Source organism: Panicum virgatum, chromosome 5K (assembly GCF_016808335.1).
Source record: "Panicum virgatum strain AP13 chromosome 5K, P.virgatum_v5, whole genome shotgun sequence".
NCBI lineage: Eukaryota > Viridiplantae > Streptophyta > Magnoliopsida > Poales > Poaceae > Panicum > Panicum virgatum.
In genome coordinates, this window is record NC_053140.1 from 4,808,633 (window position 1) to 4,817,133 (window position 8,501).

At 56.1% G+C, this 8,501-nt stretch overlaps 1 long non-coding RNA gene across 1 annotated transcript; it reads left to right on the forward strand.

Annotated features, from left to right (window-relative positions):
* Window positions 1–1,614: 1,614 nt before the first annotated feature.
* On the forward strand, window positions 1,615–3,439 carry LOC120710443. Its single transcript, XR_005689894.1, has 2 exons — window positions 1,615–1,733; window positions 2,951–3,439. It is a non-coding gene; the product is annotated as an uncharacterized LOC120710443 (long non-coding RNA).
* Window positions 3,440–8,501: the final 5,062 nt, after the last annotated feature.

Sequence of the window (8,501 nt, forward strand, 5' to 3'; positions counted from 1 at the left end):
CGGACTCGGGGACTTGTGTGGCCGATCGATTTGAATAGTTGGCAGGAGAAGTTTCCACGGCTCTCGCGCGCTGGCCCGTCCACTGGGCTGCCATGCCACTCCCCCGTCCCCCGCACGGCGCACGCTGCCGCCGCGTCGACGCGCTGCGCGGAGCTTCCTCCGGTGAGCCCCGGCGCCGCCCGAAGAGCACGCACGCCTCACCGGTAGCTCGTGGTAGCCTGCGGCGGCGAGGAAAGCTTGAGTGGGCACGACCTGACCCCGGCGGCCGGCGTCCGTCCGACAGCGGGAACTCCGTCCGAGCCGGCGCCCATAGGAACGAAGCACGCTGACGCCGACGTGCGCGTGCTCGCCAAGGGCTCTAGGAATTGGCGGGTGGAGGTGCCGAGTGCGCGCACACACGTCGTCCGCGCGGCTTGTCGCGGAGAACACGCGTACATGCATTGGCCGTCCAGCCCGTCTCCATTGCCTGCTGGAGCGGCAGCGACGACACCCATCAGGGACGCCACAGGATCTCCGCGCCCGGGCGACTGCGGGAACATGCAGGTACGTTCGCCGGACACGCAGAACGGGAGCTGTCGCTCGCTGGCGCCTCCGCTGAGCTGCGCGCGACGAGGGATGCCGGACTCCGAGGAGGACGATATTTGAGTTCGGATCCAGGGGTGGACGGTAAATCAAATACCGTCCGCCCCTTGGCCTTTCCTGGTCGTTCGATCAGCCTCCTGCGGCCAAGATCGATGTCACTAGTTGCAGGCTGCGCCAGGTCTCCACGGTTCTCACGCGCTGGGCCGCCGTTCGCCTAAACAATGCGCGGCGCGGCGCGGAGCTTCGTCCAGTGCGCCTCGACGGCGGGCGCCCGCCGCCCAGCAAGGCCGCCGCTGGGCGTTGGCTCGCGCACAAGTTCGTCGCCATGATCTTGCGCACGTTGCCGGCGTGGTTCGCCACAGTGAGCACGCGCACATTGCTAGGGCGAGCAGAGCGACAGAGCACGATCTGCCCCCCTGCGCGGCCGGCGCCAGAGGTGGCCGTTGAAAAGCGCGTTCACTACGCACTCGCTGGCGCTGCCTGCATGGCCGGCGCTTGCCGTTGTAACACCCCAGGGTTACTACGAAATTAGTAAAACTTAAATGTGATTAACCCAAAACTAATTGACTTGATTGTCTGCTGCTTGTCGTCGCCGTGGTCAAGTTGGCCATGAACGCCGCCCGCACGCGTTGCGCGCGACGTGTGTCCCGTGCCCATGCCGTGCCTATCCCGCCGCGCCCTTATCCCTTCGCCCAGGTGCCTCACTCCCTCCTCTCCTTCCCAGACCACGCCGGCCTCTCTTGCTCGTGCCCGAGCTCCACCATCGGCTGCCATGGCCACCGAGATCCACTTGGCAGTGAAATCCCACTTCCGGTCATCATCTTCGACAACCAAAGGCTAGAATCGACTTTCCTCGACTCGCTGAAGCTCATGCTCTCCTCGTTCCAGCGCGTTCCGTGAGTTTCCGCGCTCGTTTCCGAGCCATGCCACCGCCGGCATGCTGCTGCTCGCCGCGAGCCGCGTGCACGCGCCCTTGTGCTGGGCCGCCGAGCACCCCCACTCCGTCCGGCCTTGCTGAATCCTTCCATGGCCGCCCCATCATCCTCCCTCGCTGGAGCGCCACCGCACGCCACCATCACCGCTGCCGAGGTGTTGCTACCGCCGCCGGCGCTTCTCCGGTCGCCCCCAACCCCAACCAAGCCCACCTACAGGTAGTCCTCGTCGCCCTCATGCTCCTCCACCCCTCCCTCGCCGCCAGCAAGCCCCCCCATGGCCGGAATCGCCGTTTCCCTTTCTCCCCTGCTTCAAAATCGCGACCAGGGACCTTGTGCGACAATTGAAACAAGTTCAGGGGCCTATCTGCACAACCGTAGACTCATATGAATAGTGCTGCGAAGGGTTATTTTGCAATAAATTGGCTGAAACATTGAAAAATCATAGTAAATCATAGAAATAACAGAAAAATGCAAACTAAATTTTGTTGGATTTCTTGTTCTAAGATCTACAACTTTCCTTACAGGTTGATCTTTAGTTTCTAAATAGTTTTTGCTCTAGTTTAAATATTAGTTTAAGTGGCGGTAAATTTTGAAAATGCATAGTAAATCATGGAAAAATCGTAAAATAGAAATGAAGATGTTTTGGAATCCTTGTTAGTAGATATATGCAGTGGGTACATAATATGATATGTGTTAGTAGAAAAATATTGTCCTAGAATTTTATTTATATTTGTTAGGAATAAATTTATATTTATAGTTTATTGCTCCGTTTGCTATGAAATTTTTATGGTAGGCTGTTCATGTGATGCATATGCTGTGGTAAAGGTGTTAGATTTATTTGGTGCATGTATACATGAGTCAATGATTTAATGTTGATGCTTTAATGTTTCTTCTATTAAAAATAAATCTCTATGGATAAAAATCATGAGACTTAGTTCAAGACTTTAATTATGTAACATACATCAGTTTTGCATCCTTACAGGATCATAGGAGCTATAAGTGTTATCAGGTGCATTTCATTCCTTTTTGCATCAACGATGTTGTATTTAACAATAGTACTTTATAAAAGCTATTAAAAATCATCCAAACTATAGGCTCTGTATTTATAATTAAAACCCCACTTTAGAGTAGTAGTATTTATTTTTGAACCAAAGCACCTGTCTTTATGAAATGTTTGCAAATTTTCTAGCTTGGCTTTGTAATTAAAATGACCGTTAAGTAGTAGTAAATATGACTTTATTTAGGTGTAAGTGCTGGTTTTAGATGATCATTTATTGATACATTTGTTTGTGATAATTATGCTCTTTTCGAAGTGTGATTCATCTTTTCTTTAATATCAAATGATATATTATATAGTGCGTTGCACTTTTATGAATGCTTTGCGCGTTGTACTTTCATGTATTTATATATATGCATTATTGCACCTCATTTAGGTACGATAGATGAACCACGTGAAGGACGTGATATTGGAACCAAACACGAAGACGATGTTTGATGGACATATCCAGAAGAGGCAAAGAACCAGGAGTACATGCTTGGACCGAAATACTCGCCAAGCGAGTGTCATCTAACAAACACTGACCTAGTGTTAATCCTAGGCAAGCCCCGGTGCATAACCTACTATTTTAAATTATGAATTATTATATGTGTATTACTTGTGCATTATGTTTTTAGGAGTTGTCTGGAACCTTAGTTGCATGATCCCTAGGTTTCCTTGGTCTTATACTCGTATGTATAGGTCGATAGCACTGCTATGCTTAAATAAGTCTCGGTAGAAGTCGAGTGATTTCCTGTCACTCGCGAGCTATAAGGCCAAAGTCGAGTAATTTCCGGTTATTCGCAAGATTTATAGTTATCTTTATATTCCAGTATATGAGATATGAAATACAATATGGAATGAATGGAAATTTGAGACCGGACGGGGGAATGATGATGAGATATAGGTATGGCAACAGGACATGGTTCCTGGTGTCTTAGCCTCGTCTGTGTCGATTGAGGACCGTACCGTTGTTGGCCCTGCTGATCATGTTTGAATTGTACTAACTGCATGCCGGGAATAGGAGGTAGTCGAAACCGGTAAGTCTAGTACTGCCTTGTTTCGAAAGTACAGAACTTCTACCCACCCCTTAGGGCAGTCGAGTGGCCGCGGAGAATTGGGATGCATATATTTACTTTTGGTGGTCTCTCGTAGGGCTCGGTTGACTATATGCAGATGGGGCGGTTCTGTAGTTCGAGGCGGGGAGGGGAATGGTTGGTTCGTATTGTCCGACTGGGCAAATAGGTACCGTGTTGGTTAGGTCCACCTTGTAAGGTTAAATCGGATCGATTCGCCGTCAGTCGCTCTCGGACATGAGCACATTGATCTCCGAGTCACATCGTAGTAAGGAAATGAAACAAAACGACTGCCGGAGTTCAGCAAGCCCCCCCATGGCCGGAATCGCCGTTTCCCTTTCTCCCCTACTTCAAAATCGCGACCAGGGACCTTGTGCGACAACTGAAACAAGTTCAGGGGCCTATCTGCACAACCGTAGACTCATATGAATAGTGCTGCGAAGGGTTATTTTGCAATAAATTGGCTGAAACTTTAAAAAATCATAGTAAATCATAGAAAAATCAGAAAAATGCAAACTAAAATTTGTTGGATTCCTTGTTCTAAGATCTACAACTTTCCTTACAGGTTGATCTTTAGTTTCTAAATAGTTTTTGCTCTAGTTTAAATATTAGTTTAAGTGGCGGTAAACTTTGAAAATGCATAGTAAATCATGGAAAAATCCTAGTCACACGAGCGATGCTCGGCATTGTTGCGGCCGGAGTAAACGGGGTATTTACTACCAGCGCAGTTCCCGAAAAGCCTGGTCATGCCAGCGCTTTATGCGCGCACGTCAGCTCAGCTTCCGCCTCGCTTTGCGCGCGGGCGACGGTTCAGATCCCGCCTTTTCACACCTTTGTGGTTACCCGCCCTCCCTCACAGGCGGGCCTGGGCCACCTTGTAGTGGACTTGGCGGTTAACACCAGGAATGCGCATCACTTAGGTTCCAGCGACGGTTCCGGGACGCGCCGGTTGGGTCAGGCTTCATAAAGGGACGAACCGCATACCGCAGTTACTTTTCCGCATTCGCCTTCTTCCTTCCATACTTTGCACCCCTTTGCCTTCGAGCCTCCTTGCCCCCTGCTCTTCTGCTCAGATTACTGCTCGCCTCCATAGCAAGATGGCGTCCCTTGTTCGCCCCCGTCGTTTCCAGACCGAGGAGGAGCTGAACACGGTGCGCCGCCTGCTAGGGTGGAGTCCACAGGAGACTGCCTGGGGGGATTCGAGCAGGCTCGGTTCCCCTCGGCGACCTGCGCACCGGGGAATTTGTGCTGTTCATCTCGCACATTTCCAACGGCCTGGGGCTGCCGATCTCCTCGTTCTTTCTGCTGCTGCTGGAAGATTTCGGCCTCCAGCTTCAACATCTCATGCCGCACTCCATCCTCCTGACGGCCATCTTCGTCCACCTGTGCGAGATGTTCGTGGGGGTGCAGCCCTGCGTCATCCTCTTCCGCCACTTCTTCATCCTGGTGAAGTCCGGGAAGGGCAAAGACGAAGTGGGGGCGTACTACTTCCAGACGAGGAGCGACCTACGGACGCCGTACATCCCCGGGCTCACTGGCGGGAAGTGGGAGGATTGGCGCAGGGAGTGGGTGATCGCCACCACCGAAGCCAACGAGTGCCTAGTCATGCCGACCGGGGGACCCGCCTCCGACCGTCAGTCCTGGAGGGCCAAGCCGTCCCTGCCGTCGGAGTTCGACTCCGTTCTAAGCAAGATCAGGGCACTGGCGGAGGGCGGCCTCACCTCGCTGTACGTGCTCAGGGACTTCCTGAAGCGCCGGATCGCCCCCCTGAAGAAGCGGCCGCGTCCTGCCTGGAGCTTCACTGAGCTCCAAGACTGCAGCAGGACCCACCGCGGGGAGGACAGCGACCTGACCCAGGAAGCACTGGAAGTCCTGGTGCGGCCGGTGACCGGGGAGATCTTCATCCCGCAGCACCTGATCCTTCCTCAGGGTGTCGTCCCCCTCTGCGAGGACTCACGCCAGAGGACCGCGGTGCTGGCTACCCTGCCGACCCTCGATGACGGTGGGCTGCAAGCGCGCCAGACTGGAGGCGACCCGGACCGTGGGATCCGGATCCCTGGTGCGTCCGGGGAGCAGGCCGTGCCGAGCGCCACGGGGTCCGGCCCCACTACCAAGGGCAAGTAGGCCGTGGCTGGTGGCTCCGTCACGAGCGGTCCCAGCCAGGCCCGAAGCAGCTCCGACGCGTCGTCGGAGGAAACGGGCCGGTGCAGGTTGCACCGTGGTGATGGGACCCCAGTTATAGAACCCATCGCGAAGCGTCAGAGGACCACTGAGGACGCGGGCCAGGGTAGCTCCCGGGCCCCCGGCCCTCGCGGGACCCCTGGAGTAGCCGCGTCGCCACCACAACCGCCGGGAGATACCTCCCCCCGGCAGCAACAGTAGCAGCAGCAGCCACGGGTTACGCCTCCGCCGCCGCCTCGGGAGCAGCAGCGGCGGCGGCCGCAACAGCCGCGGGGTGCGCCTCCGCCGCCTCGGGAGCAGCATCTGCAGCAGCCGCGAGGTGCGCCTCCGCAGCCGCCTCGGGAACAGCAGCAGCAGCAAAGTGCGCCTCCGCCGCCGCCTCGGGAGCATTAGCAGCACCACCACCAGCAGCCACAAGGTGCGCCTCCTCCGCCGCCACGAGAGTAGCAGCAGCAGCCGCGAGGTGTGCCTCTGCCGCCGCTTCGGGAGCAACAGCAGCAGCAGCAAGGTGCGCCTCTGCCGCCGCCTCGGGAGCAGCAGCAGCAACAACACTAGCAGCCACAAGGTGCGCCTCCGCCGCCGCCACGGGAGCAGCAGCAGCGGCTGTCGCCGAGCCTCCATGGGCGCTGGAGACCCGGTGCTTCAGGGTAAGTGTTCTCCGGTTCACTCCCCTTATTCTCGGTGCTTCGCTTTTTGCGGAAGGATTCTTCTCTTTGTTTGCCAGGGCCTCTCGCCCAGGCAGCTCTTCCACCGCCGCTGGCTCGTCAGCGGGGGTCCAGGCGATCGGGGCCTCGGCGACGGCGGTGGGAGTGACGGCAGGTGCGGGGAGCTCGGGTGCGGCGACTTCCGCTAACCCGATGGTGTAACACCCTAATTTAAAATTCAGCATTTATTAATAAATTTAATTGGCTTTATTTAAATTTCTAAGGTTTATTGTGTTTAGTATGGCATTTAATGCAATTTTGTTCCTTAAGTAATTAAAATTTTGTCTAAGGTTAAAAACTTTGGTGTTGCATTCATGCTGGTGCATAATTTTAATTATTTGAGTGTGGTTTGAATTCAAACTTTGATTTGAATTCAAACTTTGTTTAAAATAGAAATAGAAAAGAAAACCCAAAACCCAGCTAAAACCCCAGAACTCGGCCCATTTCCATTCCCGCGGCCCAGTCCGGCCTGAGCCCAAGCCAGCGCCTCAGCCAGCCCGCGCCCACACTCTTTCCCAAGCCCAGTCGCGCGCGCCCTCTCTCCCTCACGCGCGGCCCAGCACGCGCTCGCGCCGGCCTGCTCCCCTGGGCCCGCACGCCAGCGCGTCGCCCGCATCGCGCGACGCCTCCCCGCCCCGCTGCAGCCCGGCCCCACACGCCAGCTCCACCCGCTCGCTGCCAGCCCGGGCCCGCTCGCCAGGTCCGTCTCCCTCCTCCCGCAACGCCCGCCCGCGATCCTCGCCTGAGATCTCGCCGGCCTTCCAAACCGGGCACGCACGCCAAGGTAGCCGCCGCCCTACAAAAGGGACCTGAGCCTCCATCTTTCCTCCCATCCGCCGCCACCAGAGTCGCCCCAAACCCTAGCCGCCGCCTCCCTTTGCTCCGCCGCGCGGAGGCTCTGCTCCGCCGCGCTCACGCCACCCCGCTGCCTCTCCAACCCGGCAGACCCTCGCAGGAGCACCGCCGTGCACCCAGGGAGCTTTCTCGAGCTCGCTCGCCCCGGTCCAAGTCACGCCCTCGCCGGATTTTGACCCAAAGTCCACCGCCGGTGAGTTGCTCCTCACTGAAATTCCTCGCCGCCGGCCCAGCTCTAGTCCCCCTGACCTCCTTCCACCTCTGCAGAACCACAATGAATCGATCCGCGGGGACCTGACGCCCGGGACTCCACTGCAACGACCACCTCGAGCGCCGCCCGGACCTCGCCGCCGGTCCGCAACGCCGACACCCTTCACGGCCTCCCTGCTCGCCCAGACCACCTAGGTGAGCATCAGTGCCCTCTTCTCCTCCTTTTGCGCTGGTTGTCGAGACCCTTCGGTCCTTTCCGAGCCCAGAACGCCGAACGGCGCAGCGCCGCCGTGCGCAGGGCCGCCGTCGCCCTTGCCTTCCCCACTCCGGGGCTTCCCGAGATCCAAGAAGACCCCAGGTGGACTACGCATGGCGCGTAGTCCATCCTAGGCCAGACCGCGTGCCAATTGGAGCCCGGGAACGCCAGATTCGCGTGCTCCGGCGAGCCTAGCGCCCCGCTGCCGCGAAAAGGGTCGCCGGCGGTGGCACGCCGCCGCCCCCACGCGCCCGAAACCCCCCTGGCCGCCCGATCTCGGATGGACGGCCACGATTAGATCTAGATCCAATCTGTTCTTAGCCATCCAATCCTGATCCAAGCACCCAGATTCAAGCATACCCCTTCGCGCGTTACTTTTGTTAAAGAGGCCCTCAGTTTTTCTTTATTTAACCCGCAGTCCACCTCAGTTGAAAAATAATTCCAAATCTGCCCTTCCTTTTATGATTTAGACCCTGAGCTTCTTTAAAATAGAACCCGCCGTCCTGCTCTGGTAGATTTGCGAGCTAAACCCTGAAGCTTTAGTTTAATTACGTCCAGGCCCTCGGTTTTAGCAGAAAGCCCCCTGGAACTTCAGTTTTCTTACAAATAAACCCCCAGAACTTGTTTTTAGCCTAGATTATGCGTTTTAGCTTCGTTTTTAGCGTT